General features: G+C 48.3%; 1 pseudogene; it reads right to left on the bottom strand.

Moving 5' to 3' along the window:
* Positions 1-14,665: 14,665 nt before the first annotated feature.
* The window catches only part of LOC146808544 (vomeronasal type-2 receptor 26-like), a 60,427-nt pseudogene continuing 51,982 nt past the window's right edge, over positions 14,666-23,110 (bottom strand).

Raw genomic sequence — 23,110 nt, forward strand, 5'->3', positions numbered from 1 at the left:
CTCCTCCAGCGCCTTCTTTATACTTTGCTGATCCCTTCAGCTTTAACACAGAGGACATCATCCACCCATCATCCACCCAACATCATCCGATTGTTCTTCCACTCCATCACATGATCATTTTTATAAGCTAGCAAAAAGGTTTGACAAAGAGGTTTATAAACAACTCAGGGTGGTGTGTCCAAGACTGGATTTACCTAAAAGGTTTGCAGAAACTCCAGGGATCGACCCTAGAATGTTGACTTTTCTAAAAAAACACATATGCAAAGGATCCGAAGAAGGGCATTGACCTTGCTTGGCGTGGGTGCCAAGATAAGATGCTAGATCACACGGGCCGCTTACAAAAATTCTGGAAAGGGTCCTGATGGCTAAGGAATCTGGTTCCCTAATTGACCAAGATATCCTGGCAGCGTGGGCCCAATGGGCTATATGCCTACTGGGCAATGCCATCTGCGCAATGTCTTCTGAGAGATGGAACTCTCTTGTCGCGCTCATGGACACTAACCTCACAGAACTTGCTTCACCTGACGCCGGCACCTTAGTCGAGGGGCATCTCTTCGGAGACAAATTTGTTAGGGACATCTCTAAGTATGTCAACACATTCACATCACAATACAAAGCACAATCTAATCTGAAGAAGGCCTTTTTGCGTGGGCCATGAGAGGCAGGGGTCGCTCACCAGGCTGGTATTAGTGCCAAGGCCCGAGGAGACTGGCATAACTCCACAAGAGGGGGTATCTTCTTCCCTGCCAGGCAGCGATTTTCACAACAGTTTTTACACATAGGTGGTTCCAGATAAGGTTTCTACTCTACTACCTCCACAGATAAGGGTTATTGATGCCGACGAGGGGGGTCGAGTACAAATCTCTTCTACACAATTGGAGTCTTTTGAATAAGGCTCCATGGGTATTACAAACCATTCAGGGTTTCTACAGTAACTACTCATACGCTGGAAATAGAAATAGTCTTGTAGTTTAATAGTTATGGCTACATGGTTCAGGAGCAGCTCAGCTCCTTGCAACAAGACTCCAACAGTCCTCTAGTTCAAAGCATCACACTCAAATTTACATCATAATATATACTGAATATTCTGCAGTAGAATGGAAATACCAGGTGCAGCCATGGCAACATGAAAGCAACAATAGTAAACCACAGTTCCAGCCTGGAGTTTTATTAGATACCCCAGAATTGGGGACCACCTCAGCAGCAAAATTTTTCCCTACAAGTGTCCACTTTCATAAACTCCGAACTGGTTTAATTGCTGCAGAAGCAAGCGGCAATCCCCATCATGTGAGCTTTTGCAGAAACATTTTCTTAGTACAAAAAAGAGGGGGTGGACACAGGTTGGTTCTGAATCTGAGATAGTTAAACTATTTCATCACACACAGACACTTCAGTATGAATGGTATCCATCTTCTAGCAGACTTGTTGCAGGAAAGGGATTGTATGGTCCGTCTGGACCTCAAAGTTGCCAATCTATCTATTCCTATCTTTTCTCCAAACTGCATGGCACAAAACAAAATGTAGTTGTTGTGTGCCTAGCCTGATATCCATTTACTGTGTGCTTAGTATAAGATGCAGTTACTGTGTACTTTAAAAAAGATGAAGTTAATGTGTGTCTAGTACAAGATGGAGTTACTGTGTGCCTAGTATAAAATACTGCTACTGTGTGCCCAGCATAGGGAGTAGTTACTGTATGCCAATCATGGAATTTAGTTAATGTGTGACTAGCATAAGATGTCATTACTGTGTGCCAAGTATAAAATCGGCATACTGTGTGCTGACTATAAGTTGCAGTTATTGTGTTCCAAGCATAAGATACAGTTCCTAGTATAGGATGCAGTTACTGTTTGCTTAGTAGTTTAGGCAGTTACTGTGTGATGAGTACAAGATATATTTAATATGTGTTTAGTACAAGGTGTTGTTACTTTGCGCCTAGTACAAGGTGCAAATACTGTGTGCCTTGTATAAGATGCAGTTACTGTATGATTAGCATAAGATGCATTTACTGTGTGTCCAGCATATAATGCAGTTAGTATGTGCCTAGTACTAAGTGAAGTTACTGTGTATTTAGCATAGGATGCAGTTACTGTGTACCTAGCATAAGATGCAGTTACTGTATGACTAGCATAAGATGCATTTACTGTGTGTCCAGCATAGAATGCAGTTACTGTGTGCGTAGCATAAGATGCAGTTACTGTGTACCTAGCATAAGATGCAGTTACTGTGTGCCTAGTATAAAATGCAGTTAGTATGTGCCTATTGCTAGGTGAAGTTACTGTGTACTTAGCATAGGATGCAGTTATTGTGTGCCTAGTATAAAATGCAGTCCCATGCCATTGTAGTTGCCCATTTGTCCCTTATGATGACTCAGTGATTCACTCGCGAGAAATGCGCATGCGCGGGCGTCCGCGCATTTGTGTGAATAAGTTGCTGTCAAGCAGGAAGAGGGAGCCCCAGGACGCCGCACTGCAGGTAAGGTATTTTATTTACTTTTAACATTCTTTAAATTATTTTAAAATGAGGGCGGGCGGGCGGCGGGTTGTGGGTAGCTCTGCTTCGCCACGGCGTGTGCGTAGCGCTGTCTGCTACGCCTACTTCGTAAACGGCGAAGCAGGCAGCGCTATGTGCACTCCATGGGCGAAGCGGAGCACGACGCCCAGGCTTAGTTGAGACCAGAGGTTAGTCTCATGATACAGCAACATTTGATTTGCTGGCAGAATAAGCCGGTGGATGAGATCTTGCGGTATGCCAGGTACTGTAGTAATGAGATAGAATCGAAGCACAGAAAGTTGAAGGACAAACTGATGCTTGTCCAGATGCAAATGGCTCAAGGTCAGCCTGGTGGAGGGACGTTAGGAAGGAGGCAGGAATCAGAATGTCCAAGGTCAGGGAAAACCCAAGTCAGTTGATCCCAAGACAGGAATGGATGTGGCGACATTGAAGAAGACCACTGCATGTCATCTTTGTCACCAGATTGGGCATTGGAAACGCGAGTGTCCCTTGAACCCAATAAATCAGGTGCAGCAAGAAGTAGAGATAGCTCAGGTACCTGTACCTGAAGCAGTCCCAGCAGTGACTAGACCAAGGCCGTGAAAGGGGGGTCTATTAGTCCACAGGTACAAGTTCCCCAGCCACCTAAAGTTCAATATGTTCTGCAGGGAGCTCGGACTTCTCAACAGATGCCCTTGTTTGAAGGGTATGAGGAGTTCAGTCCAGACCCGTTGGCATGACAGTGCCTGAGAGGGGAGGAAGACTGCAAACTTGGAGCAGTCTTGGAGGTAGACCAGAGGGGACCATTTGTAGAAGCAGATGTTGATGGTCACCCTGCCACCTTTTTGGTTGACACTGGTGCTACCCAGTCTACTGTAAGATCAGCTGTAGTCCCTAACCTACCCCTCTCGGGACAATCCATCCAAGTTGTTGGTGTAGAAAATAAGAAAATGACCAGTCCATTGACAGAACCGATTCCTGTGAGAATAGGAACTTTCGGGGATCGACACCAGTTCGTGATGTGTGACTCGAGTCCAGTTTGCCTGTTCGGTAGAGATCTGTTGTGCAAACTGAATTTCACCATTTATTGTACACTGAGATGGGTTCAAGTACAGACAAAGGATGATGATGTGACCTTCAAGGTTGCACTTGCAAATCAGCACATGTGTATAGAAATGTACCCGCCGCTGACCGAGGAGGAACTTCAACTTGACTTGAGGGATTCTGTGTCACTCAATGTGTGGGATTTCACTGGAGAGGAGATTGGATTGATCAAAGGTGTAGAGCCAGTGAAAATTCAGGTCACGCCGAATGCAGAATTCCCTAGGACGCCCCAGTGCAATTTGTCACCCGAGACTATTGCAGGGATCAAACCTGTAGTCAAATCTATGATCAAGCAGGGCATTCTGAAAGAGATCATGGGTAGCCCATGTAATTCACCTAATATGGGACTACAGAAACCGAGTGGGAAAAGCAGGTTTGTGAAGGGCCTGTGAAAGGTCAACACGATAGTTGTTCCATGTTGTCCGGTGGTACCGAATCCATCTGTGATTCTGTTTCAGATTCCATGCGAAGCTGAGTGGTTTACAGTGATTGATCTGTGTCAAGCATTGTTCTCGATCCCACTCCATGGGGAAAGCCAATTTATTTTTTCTTTCCGGCTGGAAAACCGGGTGTTAACATGGTGTCGTATCCCCCAGGGGTACACAGAGAGTCCATCGATCTTTAATCAGATCCTGAAGTTGAATCTTGAGAGTCTTGTGTTGCCGCAAAACTCTGTTCTGGTGCAATACATCGATGATTTGCTCATTGCTTCAGGAACCCAAGAAACGTGCAGAATTGATACCATTGCTTTACTGAATCATTTGGCAGAAAATGGACACAAGGTGTCCGCAAATAAATTGCAGTATTGTCTGAGTGAAGTGCAGTATTTGGGTCACAGAATTGAGAAGGGCAAGAGAAAGGTGTCACCAGATCGCATTGAGGCCATTATGAACATGCCTGTGCCTACCACCCAGAGAGAAGTCAGAATGTTCTTGGGGATGGTTGGCTGCTGTCGCCAATGGATTCCCAACTTCTCCTTTGAAGCGAAGCCTTTACAACAGCTGATGCACAAAGATGTGAGTGATCCGGTACCATGGGACAATGACTGTTTGATGTCATTTTTAAGGCTGAGGGAAGCCATGTGTCCCGCTCCAGCTTTGGGAATGCCTGATTACAACAAGGCTTTCACTTTGTTCAGTTGCGAGAGAGAGGGTTGTGCATTGTCAGTTCTGACTCAGAATCATGGAGGTGTCCGTAGACCAGTTGCCTACTTTTCAGCTACTTTAGATCCAGTAGCTTCTGCATTGCCCGGATGTCTTAAATCCGTTGCTGAAACAGGTGTCAGCAATGAAAGGTGTGAGAGTATTGTAATGGGACATCCAGTTACAGTTTATGTACCACGCTCTGTTGAACTGTTGATGATGGGGACCAAAACACAGCACCTCACGAACAACAGGTTAAGAGCAAGTTATACTTGCTGCAGAAAATGTGACTTTGAAGAGGTGTTCTGTTTTGAATCCTGCAACATTGAGGCCTATTCCAAATGCAGATGGTGAATATTGTGAGGATCACGCTTGTCTTGATGTGACTGAACTATGCACCAAACCGAGACCAGACATTGTTGATGAACTGCTCCTTGACCCTGATGAAATTTTCTTTGTGGACGGTTCATGTTTAAGGGACGATGTTGGTCGATTAAGAGCAGCGTTTGCTGTATGTACCATCACAGGAGTGGTTGAAGCTGCTTGTTTTGAGGGAGTACACTCCGCACAGGTAGCTGGAAATCATTGCTTTGAGCCACGCCTGTCTGGCTGCTGATCAGATCCGGATAACGATTTACACTGACAGTCAGTACGGGTTTGGTGTGGTTCACGACTTAGGACAGTTATGGTCACAGAGAGGATTCATGACATCTTCAGGTTTGCCCATTAGAAAAGGGGAATATGTGAGACAATTGTTGGAAGCATTACAATGTCCCAAGGAAATTGCGGTTGTCAAATCTTCTGCTCATTGTAAAGGGAATAACTTTGTTTCACTGGGAAATAACTACGCATTTGAGGTTGCCCGGTTTTGTGCAGAACAAGGATGTGTATTTACAGGAGGGTACACTGGAGAAAGCCAAGAAAGAACCGAGCTCAGCATGATGTTAGCCATGGCCGATATATGAGAGGAACTAAACCGATTGCAGGATGAGGATACGGATCAAGAACGAGATGGCTGGATAAGATCAGGATGTGAGAAGGGAGACATGGATGTGTGGGTTTCGAGTGATGGACGAGCTGTGCTACCGGAAAGTCTGTTGAACCCAATGGCAAGATTGATACATGGTGCAGTACATCTTGGCAGAGATGCAATGGTGCGAGTGTTTAGAGAGACATGGTACAATCCGAAGTTTTGTGCAGTTGCTGAAGCTGTATGTCAGAGGTGTGTTACATGTCAGCAGATGAATGCAGGAAAGAGAACTGCTGTAACTTTGAGTCACATTGGGAGATCAGGAGGGCCTTTCAATAGGATGCAGTTGGATTTCATTGAGATGCCGAAGTTTAATGGGCTGAGGTACATCCTAGTTGTGGTGTATGTCTTTTCAAGGTGGGTGGAGGCTTACCCAACACGTAGGTGTGACACACTCACTGTAGCTAAGCTGTTGTTGAGGGAACTTATCCCTAGGTTCGGCTTTCCGACCTCATTGGAGTCGGTCAGAGGGACGCACTTCCACAGTGAGATCATGAAATTGCTCTGTGCTGCCTTGAATGTGGATCAGAGGTTACATTGCAGTTACCGACCAGAAGCTTCTGGGATTGTGGAGCAAGTTAATGGGACTTTGAAAGCACGGATGGCAAAAGTGTGTTCATCGACATCCCTGAAATGGCCCGATGCACTGCCCTTGGTCCTCATGAGCCTTCGTAGTGTTCCTGATAGGAGAACGGGGTTGTCACCTCACGAGATCCTTCAAGTAGGTGGTAAACCACTCGCAAACGGGAAGGGGTCCCCCGGGGACCACTCCCCTTTGTGAGTATGGGAAAAAAAATTGAAGAGCAGGCAGTGGTCCTAGAGACTACTGCCTGTCTCTAAAAAAATTAAACTGAAAAGTTTCATTTTTCTTTTATAAATGCATTCCGTTTTCCTTTAAGGAGAACGGGCTGCATTTAAATGTAAAAAAAAAACACTTTATTAAAAAAGCAGTCACAGACATGGTGGTCTGCTGACCCCAGCAGGCCACCATCCCGGTGAATGGTAGCCATTCCTAAAGGGGTCGCACATTGCGGCTGCCTCATTAATATTAACGAGGCAAGCAATTTGCGATCCCATTAGAAATCGCAAACGGTGTCTGAGACACTGTTGTGCATTTCAATTAGCGAGTTGCAAATTGCAAGTCGCAAATGCGACGCAATTTGCGACTCGCTAATTGGCGAGTCATACATCTGGCCCTAGATCTCTTAAATGAACATGGCCGAACTCTTAATAGCAGATGGATGCAGGTAGGACCTGGGAAGGCCTAGAAATTTATCTTCAGCAACCTGTAATGAAGAGGGGTTGTGTGTTCCCCAAATCTCTTCTCTATAGGTGGCTGATGTAATGCATCTAGCCTTATTACCTACTGGCAGTCGCCAGTAGGTAGTTATAGTTAGGACCTATTTTCCGTAGGAAATCCGCAACATTCTATTTGGAATAACGTTGGCGCCGATTGACGAATCTTCGCAAAATCTTCCAAACTTTTGGCCAGCTCCAGTCCGCTCCTATCTTGAAAATTTCACGGTGATTCGTCAAGCGGGGGCCGAGAAAAAAGGGGGGTCCAAAAAAGCGTTTTCCCCATGCATTTTCCCATAGGACCTGTTGACGCAGCTACAGCCCGAACTGCTGAACGGAATTACACCAAATTTGGCAAAGAGGTAGTCCTCAGTTCAGACTCGTGCCTTTTGCTTAAATGGTGTAAATCCGTTCAGTAGTTCCTGAGAAAATTAGAGTTAAAAAGATAGATATATCTGGGCGGAGCCTAACCACACATCTCATCGTGAGATCTGATTGGCTGTCAGTACTTCATCCAAGAACTGTTGGCAGCAATCTTGGGACCAATATACATGGTAGCACCTCATTAAAAAGCATTACAGTTAATAGAAGGTTTTAAGACTTTAGTTACATTATAAATCATTTGTTGATGTTACCATACTCATTTTAGGAATTGTGGTGTGTTCTAAGGTGATTTTACCATGTGACAAAGCCTTCTGCTGTGATATCATGAATCATGTTTGAGAGAAAACTATTTTCTCATGTTTTTCCCACATAGGTTTGGAAGGTGATCTATAAGCTAAAGTGAGAGCATATTTTCTGTAAATTCACATTATCTTTCTCAGTCATGTGAGAATGAAGTCTGACATTCTCAGTAAAACATGTACATCCAGCAAGGGCAGAGACTGTCAGTTGATTCCTTTGTGTTCTACTGCAGCTTCCCAGAGTGTTCTAAAGAACAACTAGAGCGCTAACAGTCCTATTTATGACAAACGTATTGCACACCTGAAGCCATCTTGATTGGAATAAAGTGGTAACTCTTAAAACATTTAATTTAAAAAGGAACAAAATGAGGGGGTTCATTTTGCCATAGAAAGTATGATTAGTGCTGCAGAAAGAAAAATTAGGGCACATTTTGAGTGACTTCTCAAATCATCTTCTTTTTCATTAAAAAATTCTGACATGCAGACTGAAACATGCACTTTGAATAACGGCAGCAGACTTCCCTGGTGAGCAGTAGCTTTACTACAGTGATCTAATGAGCAACTAGAGTGCTAACATTCAGAATTTATGGCAAATGTGTGACACATCGGAATGCCTTCTTGATGGAACCAAAGTAAAAAACTGAAAGTATTTCCTACTGAGGAGACTGTAGTAAATGAGGAAATTAGGAAACTTCATAACAAATAAATCTCCCAAGATGGCCACCAGAGACAAAAGAGCCTAAATGTAGCCCAAATATCACCCAGATGTAGCCCAAGTATAGCCCAATGACAGAATGTCCCAGAGTGTTCTAACGAACAACTAGAGCGCTAACAGTCTTACTTATGACAAAAGTATGGCACACCTGAAGCCATCTTGATTGGAATAAACTGGTAACACTTAAAACATTTAATTTAAAAAGGAACACAATGAGGGGGTTCATGTTGCCATAGAAATTATGATTTTAACTTCTCAAATCCTCTTCTATTTCATAAAAGAATTCTGACATGCAGACTGAAACATGCACTTTTAATACCAGCAGCAGACTTCCGTGGTGAGAAGTAGCTTTACTACAGTGATCTAATGAGCAACTAGAGTGCAAACATTCAGAATTTATGGCAAATGTGTGACATATCTGAATACCTTCTTGATGGAATCAAAGTAAAAAACTGAAAGCATTTCCTACTGAGGAGACTGCAGTAAATGAGGAGATTAGGAAACTTCATAACAAATAAATCTCCCAAGATGGCCACCAGAGACAAAAGAGCCCAAATGCAGCACAAATATCACCCAGATGTAGCCCACATGTAGCCCAATGACAGAAGTGTGCAAAACACTTATTTTTAGTGTATTTGCAGTTTTATATAGTGCAGACTTGTCAGGTATTGGAGTGCTTTACATGAGCATTGGTTACATCACACAAGATCAAATTCATTTTGGTTGTAGACATGGGGAGATTATGTTATTTGACCAGAATCGAAGATTGTTGAGCTGAAGCAGAAACTCCAACCTGGTTCCCCATTTGTAAAGTCTGCAGCTCTGGAAGTAACACCACATCCTCTCCCCTAAGTGCAACATTTAATCAAGTGGTCAGCTGGATAAAAAACATAAAGATTACAAATAATTTAAAAGTTCTTTGTCGCTATTTGAAAACTCAGAAAATATGTCCTCATTTTAGTTTTTTAGAGCACTAACCATAATTTTGATGCAAATAAGACCCTCTCATATAAGTAATTTCTAAAGGAAATGCTCTAGGTATTACAGTTTTGATTACATCAAGATGGCGTCAGGCGTTCCACACTTTTGTAATAAATATAGAATGTTAGCAATCTAGTTGTTCATTGGGATACTGTTGAGAGGCAGAGGCCAGGGGCACAGACTCTGTAAATTGAAGGCAGGTAGGAGAGTGCAGAGGCAACTATTTGACCACACTGGGCAGGCAGGAAGGGCAGTGGCAGCACAAGAGACTATGGAGGGCAGTGGGAAGGAGGGCAGGGGCAACAAACCAACAATACAGGACTGGCAAGAGAGGCTGTGGCAATATAATAGACCATTGTGGGCAGAAGGAAGAGGCAGTGGTAGTACAACCATACATGCCAACAGACCCGTTTCAGCCAGGAAACGTCCAATATTTTTAAGCTCAAATGGGCTTTATTTGATCTGTCTTCTGTCTACAATCTCCTCTTTTTCAATGTAACTCAAAGGGGAAAATCAATACCCCAGTTTTTTTTCCAAAATCTCCCTCTTATCAAGTTCAAAATGTTCGCAAGTATGGTACATTGGATCATGGTAGGCAGGAGGAATTGGGGTAGGGACATGGACTCGGATAACAGAGGACAGGAGGGACATGGAGAGGTGCACCAAACTGACCCTAAAGGGCAGGCATCAGGGTTTGCAGCAGCACAATACACCATACAGGGCATGCGGGACGGGAGTGCAGCACAACAATCCATAGCAAGCAATAGGGAGGGGACAGGACCATGCACATGGACAACAGAGAACAGAGGGGAAAGAGGCAATGGTAGCTAGCTGACCATAATGGACAGACAGGAGAGAAAGCTGCAGCATAACAGACCATAAAGGGCAGGAGGGACGGATCAGGGGTATTACAATGGAACAGAGAAGCCAGGAGGGAGGGAATAGGGGTCTGCACATGGAAACAGAGGGCTGGGGGCAAGGGGGCAGAGCAGGAGCAGCAAGATGACCATGGAGGTCAGGCAGGATGGGCACTAGAAACAAGACACAGCCCGGCGCTAAAGCTCCTTTCCTCCCCTCCTGCCGCGGGCGCGGTACTCCTGGCGGCGCCGCTGAGGATCCTGAGACCCCGGAGCGAGCCGCGGCGATGATTGGGGCGCTCGAGACCGGCTGAGGACGCATCGCCCTAGGTCCCAAGTTGGCGGGCGACTGCGGACTGCACCGACGGGAGTGTGAGACCAGAGGCCTCCCGTGAACCAGGTACCTGGGGACGGGGCATGGGGGGGCGTTGAGCGCCGGGTTGCGGGCTGACGGGTGTCTGCGGTCCTCTCTGCGCCGCTGCGGGCTGGGGGGGCACCGGGTGCCTGGATCTTGCCGGGCGCGCCGGGCTTGTCCTTACTCGTGTCCTCCCCCCTGGGGCCCCTGGTCACTCGGTTGGGGGACCGGGGGGAGGCCGCGGGGTGGCCCGCTGGCGGTGTGGGGGGGCAGGTTGGACGCTGCGCTGGTCTAGCGCTCGGGCTGTCTCCGCCTCTCTCCTCGGGCCTGCTCTGGACGCGACCTGTGTGCTGCGGCCTGGTCGTGCTGTCCTCCCTCGCCCTACCTGGCTCCGCTGGGGCTCGGCTGGGGCCTGCTTTGCTGTGGTCCCCCCCCAATCTGCTCTGGACCTTGCCTGCTGCACCTGGTGATGTCCCGGACTGACGGCGCGGTGTAGTCGGGACTGCGTCGGCACCCGGTGGGCACTGCGGCACCTGGGAGACCTGGGCGACTTGACAACAGGCTGCACTATCCTGCCGGACTACTGCTGCGGCGTGGCTGAGCCGACCTCGCTCTACAGGCAGCGGACCGGTAGCCCTCGGTCAGTTGGGGGCATGGGTCGCAAAGACCCCAAACAGAAAACATTGCCATTTGGGAAACTCCCTGAACAGCCTGCGGGGGATCGCCCTGCCATGCCGGGCCCGGCCGAGGGGACGTCCGGCGGCCCGCTGACCGATGCCCCATCCCCGGACTGGCTTCAGGAAATGCGTGCTGGATTCAGGGCCTTAGATGGCCGCTTCGATGCCCTGGACAAGACGTTGGAGAACATGGGGGCTAAGATCCAGGCTCATGACCTGCGTCTGGGAGAAGCGGAGGCCCGGCTCTCTACTCTCGAGGACAAAGCAGTGCAGGAGTCCAAGCGGGTAGACAAGCTTGAGCGTATCTTGAAAGAAGTGGCCATCAAGAACGAGGATTTAGAATCGCGCAGTCGGCGCAACAATGTGCGGATAACCGGGGTTCCGGAATCCACGGCCACGGGCCGGCTTGACGTTTTTGTAGAGCGGTTGCTTACTGACATCTTTGGGAGAGAAGCCTTCACTCCGGGATTTGTGGTTGAGAGGGCCCACCGCTCCTTGGGGCCAAGGCCTAGCCCGGGGCTCCCACCGCGCCCGCTCATTGCCCGTATCTTGAACTTTCGGGACCGTGACACTGCCCTACGCCTAGCCAGAGAGAAGGGTGAGATCACTTGGCAGGGCTCGAGACTTTCCTTCTACCCGGATTTCACGGCCACGGTTCAGGAGGCCAGGAGGAAATATGCTGGTGCGAAGGCTACACTGCGAAATCTGGGCCTCAAATATGGTATGCTCTACCCGGCTCGTCTACGGGTCGACATCGAGGGCCGTACTCGGCTCTTTGATACCCCCAAGGCGGTGCAGGAATTCTGTCGCAACTACAAGCCGCGTCGGGGCCCGCCGGGAGGTGACGGGGATGGACGTTCCCCCCCTCGCAGTGGCTCTGCGCACAGCCAGGACCTGTTTGCGACCTCAGGTGTCGGCTGAGGCGGCGCCCAGGCTCTAACTTAGCTTACATGGACTCTTGTTATTGGAGGACTTTTTGAAGGATTGGTATATATTTGCTATACAGCGCTGGGTTGATTGCGGATCGTCGTCACCCCCCTTTGGTTGAAACCGTTGGGAGCACTTCTGGGTTATGATGCTCTGTCTTCGTGTTTTGGTATACATTTGGTATTACTATTTAGAGCTATGTTTTTTTCTTCCAGGTTGGGGATTGCCTCACGTTTGCGTGGTTTGGCTGGGTGGGGATGTTTAAGTTTGTTTTTCATGACTTGACTGTGTGTGAGCTGTTATCTTTGGTACACGGAGGCGCTGCAACGCTCCTGCTCCTGTTACAAACAGTTTGGCATCGATGGCCCAGATAGGTCTGAATGTAACTCCCGCCAATCTCTCCTTAATGTCTTGGAATGTCCGTGGCCTCAATAATCAGCGTAAATGCAAACAAATACTCCATTACTTGAATCGGCACAGGGTCGACATTGCCTTTCTTCAAGAGACACACTTACACCCATCGGGGAATACCAGTTTTGCATCTTCCTGGGGCGCCCACCGCTATTTCTCCAATTTCAGCAACTATGCCAGAGGCACAGCGATCCTAATTCATAAAAGGCTCCCGTTCCACTGCCAGACATTCCTGGGGGACAGGGAAGGGCGTTATTGCATGGTGAAAGGAGTGCTGATGGGACACGTGGTCGCTCTGGTATGTGTATATGCTCCTAACACGGATTCCCCGGACTTTTTCCACACGCTTGCTGTCCAGTTGGCCTCCCTAGCACCCGCTGCCATTCTGCTTGGAGGCGACCTCAACTTGCTACTTAATGTGGGGCTCGATAGCACCTCCGGGGCCACTGACTCCAAACCTAGGGCTAGACGCGCGCTACTGGACATTTGCACCCGTTTCTCTCTCACTGACGTATGGCGCAGGCGCAACCCCGACACTACGGCCTACACACACTTCTCTGGGCAACACAACACCTGGACCAGGATTGACTACTGGCTCCTCTCCCCGGGCCTGTCCCTCTGGTTTCGCAGGCACCCTACAGGTTTCTTGACGGAGCAGGTTCCCTTCCTTCTTCCTTGATCATCTGGCTCGGGAGAATGAATAAAGACCCCCTACAGGTTCTATGTCTGAGGAGGATGAATATAGCAGTCTGCAGGTTCTGTGGCTGAGGAGGATGGATATAGACACCCTACAGGTTCTGTGGCTGAGGAAGATGGATATAGACACCATACAGGTTCTACAGCTGAGGAAGATGGATATAGGCACCCTACAGGTTTCTTGACAGAGCAGGCTCCCTGCCCTCTTCCTTGATCATCTGGCTTGGGAGAATGAAAAAAACACCCTACAGGTTCAGTGTCTGAGGAGGATGGGTATAGCAGTCTGCAGGTTCTGTGGCTGAGGAGGATGGATATAGACACCCTACAGGTACTGTGGCTGAGGAGAATGGATATAGCACCCTACAGGTTCTGTGGCTGAGGAGGATGGATGAAGACACCCTACAGGTTTCTTGGCCGAGAGAGTCAGTGCAGGCTCCATGCCTTCTTCTGATACTCTGGCTAATAAGGATGGATACATGTTCTGCAGCTGAGGAGAATGGATATAGGCACACTACAGGTATCTTGGCGGAGAGGGTCAGTGCAGGCTGCCTGCCTTCTTGTGATCCCATCTGAGGAGGATGGATATACACACCCTACTGGTTCTGTGGCTGAGGAGGATGGATATAGCACCCTTTAGGTTCTGTGGCTGAGCAGGATGGATCTAGACGCAGGTTCTGTGGCTGGGGAGGATGGATATAGCACCCTGCAGGTTCGGTGGCTGAGGAGGATGGATATGGACACCCTATAGCTTCTTTGGCTGAGGAGGATGGATATAGGCACCCTACAGGTTTCTTGGCAGAGAGGGTCAGTGCAGGCTACCTCCCTTCATACTTGATCCTGTCTGCTCAGGAGGATGAATAAAGGCAATCTACACGTTCTGTGGCTGAGGAGAATGGATATAGTACTCTACAGGTTCTGTAGCTGAGGAAGATGGATATAGACACCCTACAGGTTATGTGGCTAAGGAGGATAGATATAGCACCCTACATGTTCTGTGGCTGAGGAAGATGGATATAGACACCCTGTGGGTTTCTTGGCGGAAGCGGAACAGTGCAGGCTCTGTTGCTATTGTTGTGACAATGTTCCACCTTTATCGCCTGTGTCTCAATGTATTTGTTAGTCAAGAGAACTTGAAACAATATTGATCTCATTCTTTTGGATGTTTAACCCTGTCAACATATAACATTATGTGTTTGGTGTTAGTTATTTCCCATTTCTTGAATTTATAATCAGACAAGATAACTCTGTGCTGACAAATACACGTATTTATTCCATTACACTATTTCTGGGTACCTGTGGTTCTATTCACTTTGGAAAGAAACACATTTTTTTTTTTTACCAATAAGATTGCGTCTACTGTTTATTTCAGGCCTCCTCAAAATTATATAGCATTTTGGAAAAAATATACAGCCGAGCAGTCCAGCACCGGAGCACAAGATGGCAAACACCTCTACAGCCACCATGTACTTCCCCCGTGTGCTCAGGTATGCTGGGATGAAGGAGATCCACACACTGACAAACACCAACATACTGAAGGTTATAAGCTTGGCCTCATTGAAGGTTCCAGGCAGATTCCTTGAGAGAAAGGCCACTATAAAGCTGACTTTGGCCAGGAGGCCCATGTATCCCAGCATGCAGTAGAAGAAGATGGTGCCCCCTTCATTACACTCAACTATAATTTTTTCCTTATAAGACACCATGTTTAGCTCTGCAAAAGGAGGTGATTTCACCAGCCAAACAACACAGATAACAACTTGCATCAAAGAAGAGATAGAGACTACACACGTTGGTGTCTTTGATCCCAGCCACTTTCTTGCAGAGCTGCTGGGATTTGTTGCCTTGAAGACAATGACAACTACAATGGTTTTAGCCAAAACAGAGGCGACACAGAAAATATCACCCCAAAGACAGTCTGTCGGAGCATGCAGGTGAGATTGTGAGGACGACAGACAAATATAATCGAACAGAAGAAGCAGAGCATTAGGGAGGTCAGAAGAAGGTAACTGAGACCACGGTTATTGGCTTTGACGATGGGAGTGTCTCTGTATTTAATGAAGACTCCAAGGACCAAAGAAGTGATGAAAGTCAAGAAGGCAGCAAATATGGTGAGTGTGAGTCCCAGGGGCTCTTCAAACGAGAGGAATTCAGTCACTTTTAGGATGCAATGATCATGTTTTTCATTGGACCATTTGTCGTCAGGACATTTCATACATTCATCTCTGCCTGAAGAAATAATGAAATGATGTTATGTTTCTACACAGTCTCTGTCTATAGAGTAGACCACATTGTAATTTCAGGGGAACCGTCAATAATACATCTAAGCAGTACATAATAACTCACATAAGAAACTAGAACATTGAAATTGTGCCAACCAATGTGTTCTTTAATAAGGACAAGAATTGCTCCAGGAGAGTTGGCTCCATGTCAGATTGTTTTGAAAACCACCGACAGTATGAATAATTTCCTTTCAGAATATTTGCATAGAAATGTATCTTAAATTGCTATTACAATAATATGTTATGCATTTAACTTTCCTGTATGTAAAGTAACCTTTATTTAAAGCTTGATTTGCAAAGGGTAGTCAGAGGTTTGTGACATGCATTATACAATTCATAGATATGTACCTGTTTCCTCACACAACATGCAGGTCCTATGTTTATAGAGAAAAGCTCCATGTTGTGGGTGTGACACACAGTCAGTGCAAGTGATACACATCTCAGCACTTCCTCCATGCAACTGATCTGATGTGTACATGATCCTCAGCTATTCATTAGTTCCCAGTACCCAAATGGACAAAGTAAGAAAGCCTGCTAAACTAGCACACACTGCCCTCACTACCTATATGTGTACTGGTGTGCATTTCAGAAAGCAGTCTTTAGGAAGAGCGTTCCTTAAGATTACAGTCTAACAAGGAGACCCTAAGGGATGAAATTTGTCTCACATCTAACCTTTTGACGTAGACTGTGGGTGGCGCCGGAATTGGCACCTTATCGCTCAGATCTAAAAGAGCTATTGGGCCTCACAGGTGTAGATAAAATCCCTTGGTTTACACATACAAAGGATGAATGCTGCAGGTTGGGAAAGCTCAGTCTTTGGAGTAACCCAGAGGAAGCATGCCCTGCAATCTCACGCACTGAACTAGTAAAAACTTACCATACAACCAAAATTGCAGCTATCGAAGGGAGCTCAAACTTAGACTACCAATTTTCTGCTAATGAAAGAAGTATACATCATTGAACTCTTCCTGGATGATATCCAACCTCCCCTGGCAAGAGAACTTTATGTCCAGTTTAGATATGGTACCCTGACACTTCGTATCTTTTCATGTAAATGGTTAAAAACTGCTTTGCGAGGGTGCCCTGCCTGTAACTGTGAGGAAGAGTCAGAGCTTCATGTTCTCTTTTTTTGCCCTGGCTACAAGCCAGCTAGGCAGCCCTGGCTTACCCAGTTGTGCAGGAATCTAGGGTTTGTGCACTGTGGGGAGGCCTTTAGAGTTCTGAAAATTGACACTCACACGCCCATTGTATTCGCCTTATTCCGATTTTTTATCTCAATGTGGCATAGGCGTTGGAGGCACTTAAGTCAGATATCAAAGCTGCAAGTACACACAGGGGCCGATTCCGATCCTGTATTTATTTTCCCCCGTACGACTCGCATCTGTACATTTTCCCATACGAATCGTACGAGTCCCGCCCGACTCATGAAGTACGATTCATATGTGAAAAATTCATACGGATCTGCCCTATCTGTACGATTCAGATCGGGAAAAGATGTACGAGACGGACCCGGACACTTCTCCGTACAAATCGTAAAAATGAAGTCTGACCGTACTAGTACGATCCGGACCGGCTTTCAGATTTACGATTTGTACGGAAAACGTCCCGTACATGGGGAATGCCATTACCTGCTACAAAGTGAACTTTGTACGACTCGTATCCTGTGTAAAGTCGTTCCCGGGGTGCGAGTCGTACAGGGGTACAAGTCATACAGACATACATCCCCGTGCGTTGTGTATGTACGGTGCATACCCCCAATTTGCATGTACTGTGTGTACCCCAACATTGCGTATGTACGGTGCGTACCCCCAACATCGTGTATGTACAGTGCGTACCCCCAACATCGCGTATGTACGTGGCTGTTGCGGGTATGCACCGTACATACGCGATGTTGGAGGTACGCACTGTACATACGCGATGTTGGGGGTACGCACCGTACATACGTGATGTTGGGGGTACGCACCGTACATATGCGATGTTGCAGCTACGCACGTACATACGCGATGTTGCGGATACGCACCGTACATATGCGAGGTTGGGGGTACGCACAGTACATCCACAACGCATGGGGGTGTGTGGTTGTACGACTCGTACCCCTGTACCGTACTGAACCACGGACACTGTAAAACTGCACAAGGAGGGCCTATTCGACTCGCACAACACCACAAAACACGTCTACACTGCACAAAAAATGGAAAGGACGGACCTGGACACATCCAAACAGGCAAACAGAGGGCCAAACTCACAACCACCCCATATAACACACCCACCAAAAATTCCAACTGAGCCCCACCAACAAATGGACCAATAAAAAGGGCCCACACACACAAACCATGAGCCTTTGCAACAGACTCACTGCAGCTAGAGAGCACACACAACAACTGCACCCATCCACCTTAACATGTACACCTTCACACACCCTCCTTCACACATAATCCCTCTCCACATTCAGACACACACCGTCACATTCAGACCCACACACCTACAACCATCCACACCCTCACCCCACACCATGCCCACAGACAAGCATCCAAAGTTCACAAGGGAGGAGCTGGAGATCCTTGTCAATGAAGTCATCAGAGTCGAGCCACAGCTGTTTGGATCATTGGTCAGACAGACCAGCATAGCTGAAAAATCACGCCTGTGACAGAGGATCGTCGATAGGGTGAATGCTGTTGCACCCATCAGAAGGACCAGGACCTTATGCCAAGCCAGGTGGTACGATCTGCGGATGGCGGTCAAGAGAAAAATGAATGAAGACCACGCCCAGAGCAACATCACTGGAGGTGGTGCGCCCCGCAGACCAGTACATTACCATCCCTGGGAGGAGAAGATGATGGCCATGCTTCTGCCGGTGGGAGTACATGGACTTCAAGGACTTCCAGAGCCTGGTGAGTACACAAACAACTTACGTAACATGGGGGTAATGGCATCTACACTCCAACTACACCAAATGCACGCAACTACCCCCAAGCCCTCACCGGCCAGAACCACAGTCAAAAACACTGCCAATGCCAATAACATGTGTATGCCCCATTGAGAAAGCAAGGCCATGCTATGTCACATGCTACACGAAGCACCAACCCAAGAATGGATGTCCGGTATGCTGAGAGGGTGGGTGCCACAACACGCATGTTTGAATTCTAAATCAGACACAATTGCCCTCATCCCATATGGCCCAGCTACATACCCATGCACCATGCGCAATGCACAGGGATTGGGAAAGTACTGACAAGATAGCTCACACTTGGCCCTGGTGTAGGCAGCACAAGGCCCTCCTGTGACCAGTGCAAACACAAACACCAAGACAACAAGATCAGATAGCCCGGACAGGAACTCACACTCACTTTCATGTCAGCATGCTCCATGGGAGGACAGCTACATCACCTGGGAGCCCCAGTGCCAAATCACACTACAACCAGCAGCAGGCCCTGTCACACACCCCCCTTACACAAGCAGACACCACCAGGACAGGCAATGGATTTACCCACTGTCACAATGGACATGCAACACAACAAGACCAATACATAGCCGAAGAAGCACCCAAGTCACAAGTCGACATATCAAAGACTCAGGAGAACATATCAATCTGTCCCCCGCAACATACCCATACACAAGTGAACATTGAGGAGAATGCTAGGCACATACAACTACCTGGAGGAACAGTGCCAACTTTAATGTGTATGAAACATGCATGTTGCATGAAACAGCATTAACATTGTCTGTCTCTCACACACAGGGCAACGTGATGAATATCCCCCCAACAATGGGGGTGAAGAATCACAGTCAGAGGCTCGGGAGGAACCTGATCCCACTGGCAGCGATGCCTCTCAACACTCCGCGGATGACCCCGACCGACCTGGACCCTCTAGTGTCCAAGCCCCTGCAGAACCTGGTTCAGGAACATATGTGCCAACCACCACCCCCATTCCTGCCACATCCCAGGAGACACCGAGGAGCCCTGCCCGCAGTGAACAACTGAGCCAGTCTGACCGGGAGGGACAAGATGTGGCGGGCACCCAGGAGGAGGCAGACAACACCGCCACTGCCATCCCTCAGGGGTCCCGTAGACCCGATGTGCCCACAACGGCAGGCCAGGCTCGTGTGGGCAGGGGTGGTGGGAGTGGAGGCAGGCGGAGGCGAGAACCTGACCAGCCAGCTGAAGGGACCGGTATATCACACATACACAACATCATGGAGGCATACTGGCGTGACACCAGGGAGATCAGCCAGGTAGTGGTGACCCTCACAGAGATCAAAAACCAGCAGGTCGAGCAACACGCCAGTCAACAACAACACCAAGGACGGATGGAGGCAAGACTGTCTGAGCTCCTGGCAGTGCAAAGGGACATAAGCCATTCACTCCGTCGGATCGCTGACAACATGGGCAACCCTCCCTGTGCCACCAGGCGCAAACCAGCACCAGCCACAGGGAGGGAGGAGGTGGACGGTTCGTCAGACGGAGCGTCCCAAGCATTGTCAAGGCCTGCATCTGAGGGTCCCGCGAGGAAGGTTGGTCGTCCATGGAAAAGACCTTGAGAGGCAGTAGCCCATCCACATCTCCCAGGTCACCTGGCCTGGCACCTGGCCTTCATGTGCGACAGCATCACCTCATTGACTGACATCATCTGCCACATGGACTTGCTGGTCACAGTCTGACCAATGATGCCAAACACTGTGGGCTGGACTCTGATGACTTCAAATGCCAAGGATCCCATCTTCCCCTGTGAACTTTGGATTCTATGGTCCCTGCATTGCACCTTTTTATGTGCACAAATCACGCCCCAGAGCTAGAAATAAAAAAATGAATAATTGAAATTTCATGTTGCAGTCATTCAGCATGAGTCCACAACATACGCGTGGGGATATGTCGAAGTATGCCTGAGTGTGGAACTAACTCCAGCCATCCATACCCTTGGATCTGAGTCCAGTCGAGGACACACATGGGTCACAGTGTTTCACAAAATACAGACATGGAGCCCAATACTCACCCATGATGGCCTCAAGCTGCTGAGGGGGTGCTTGCAATATTGCTCAGACAGACCAATTAGGAAGAGTTACATGAAGGTGAAGAGGTCATGGGTCATGTTGATGTGCCCGGGGAGGGAGTACCAGGTCTGTTTAGCGAGATGGGAGAATTATCTCCTGCATGCAGATTTTATGTGGATGTGAGGAATGGTGGCCAGGGCAAGGTGGGCTGCATGGACTTGGGCCAACGGGGTGTTGGATGACACACGTCCAAGGTCGGTATTGGGTCTGGGGTTGTGGACTGCCTCCTGAGTGTGGTTGAGGAGTCTGAAGGTGATCCTGCAGCAGACAGTGAGCCATTGTAGCTATCTCAGGTGGACGGTGATGTGGCTGGGGCGGGGGATGTTGCAGATGAGGTGTGCGGATGCACCCTGGATGTGGATAAGTTCTCCTGCATTTTTGCTGTTGTCCTCCGTAGAGGCCGGTGCTGTAGTTGACCCGGCTGGTGTCGTGTACCTGGGGGACGGTCTGTCTTGCCTTGGAGTGGATCTATCTGTGGATCATTTGCAGCATGCGGAGGGTGTTGCAGCATGAGGTACAGATGGTGGTGAGTTGCATGGTAATTGTGAGCGATGGGTCCATGATGAACACCACCTTGCGTGCATGGCCACTGGGTGCTGGTGCGGTGCCCAGACCAGTGGGACACAAGGAGTTGACCCAGCTGTAAGGGGACAATGCTCAGATGATGACCTCTGTCCTATCAAAGTCGAGCCTCAGGTGGCTGATGTTCAGCCATTCATCAATGGATCTCATGCCTTCTTGAAGTTTGGATCTGGCAATGGCTGGCTCTTTGGTGGGTTTGAGGAGCAGCTGGGTGTCAATGGCATACAAGATGATGATGAGGTTGTGTGTGCATGTGATGGGGAGAGGGGGGTCATGGAGACATTGAAGATCATCACGCTGAGAGAAGAGCCCTGTGGCGTGGGCCAGATGATCCCAGTGTACTACATGTTGCGGGGTGGAGGCAGACTCCCTGGGCCTTGCTGGTGAGCTACTTTCTGATTTAATCCTGGGCCCTCCTCTGGATACCAGTGTTGGAGAAGTGTGAGCTGACAGTGTGGTAGCACATGGTGTAGAATGGCGTTGAGAGGTCAAGGGTGGTGGCCTCAACATTGTTGAGCAGGGCAAAGTTGTCGTTGGTGACAATGATGACTGTGAAAGATGGTCTGGTGCCGGTTGGCTGGAGCTGGTTGCATGGAGGAAATTGGTCAGTTGCTTGTTGAGTGTCTTCCTGATGATATTTGCTGGGTAGGGAAGCAGGGTGATGTACCAGGAGATCCTGCGGTACTGCCGTCCATTGTTTAAGAAGGGCCTGGGGCTCTGCATGCCTCCTCCACCCATGGAATGTGGCAAACTCAAAGGAGACATTTATGACGCACTGGACGTGGGCTTCAAGGATGGGGAATGATGTGGTTGAGAAGTTGTGTGGGAAGGTGCCTGATGGAGAGCCAGAGTGGATGGTGCATATGAGCCCGGTTGTGTACTTGCTACTGATGGGAGTCCAGAACCTGAGGGGGGTTTGTCCTGCGGATAATAGTGCTGTCTGCCTCTGTGTGCCAAGGCTGCCAAGGCTGTTGTGTATGGCCATGAGCTTGCAGTGGTACAAAGTTGCAAGGGATGGGATCTGTCTTGGATGGAGATCGGCTGTCAGTTCACTCACAATGCTGATGAGCTCCTTGATGTCGTGTGTTTGGGTGTCTCTGCACTATCTGAAGGATCTCCACTTGTCCTTGCTGATGATATGGTGATGGCTGTGTGTGTTGTTTTCCAGGGCTGTAAGGCAAATGATGTCTCTTTGTGTTGCAAGGTTTGCACAAGAGTCTGGCTAGGTCTGTAGGAGTCCAGTAGGTCTGCCTTAACTGTTGTTGTGCTTCACAGGAAAGTCTGTCAATGTGGCAAGATTGTTGGATCAGTTGCTGATCCAGTGCGTGAGGTTGCAGAGTGTGGCAGTGGTGTTGTTTTGAGTGTCCCACACAGCTTGTCTGTTGCGACTTACATCAAGCATCTTTGGGGGATCGGTAGCGGGGTGTGTGGCACTGTGTTGCTTGTTGGAGATGTGGATTCAAATGTTGATGGACCAATGCTGGATGGTGGTGTGGTTCCCCTCCAGCAAGAAGTTACTGGCCCCCAGCCACATGTAGCCCGTGGAGGTGAGGGCGTGCATGCAGATGTACGTGTTGATGGCTTAGCGGAATTGTGGATGTAGGCCTGCAGATCTGTAGATGAGTGTTACTCCGAGGGTTGCCAGGGAGTTGCTGCGAACCCGGATTTGTGACTCTGAGGGTGTATTTGTGAATAAATAGCAATTCAGCCCCCGGGATTGGTGTTGCCATCCCTGCAGGTGATCTTGTATCCTACTGAGATGGCAATGAAGACGTCATGTGCTGAGGATGCTTTTTCCAGGTTACTGTCATGAAGGTGATGTGTGGGGCTGTAGTGTTG

This window comes from Triturus cristatus, chromosome 8 (genome assembly GCF_964204655.1).
Source record: "Triturus cristatus chromosome 8, aTriCri1.1, whole genome shotgun sequence".
NCBI lineage: Eukaryota > Metazoa > Chordata > Amphibia > Caudata > Salamandridae > Triturus > Triturus cristatus.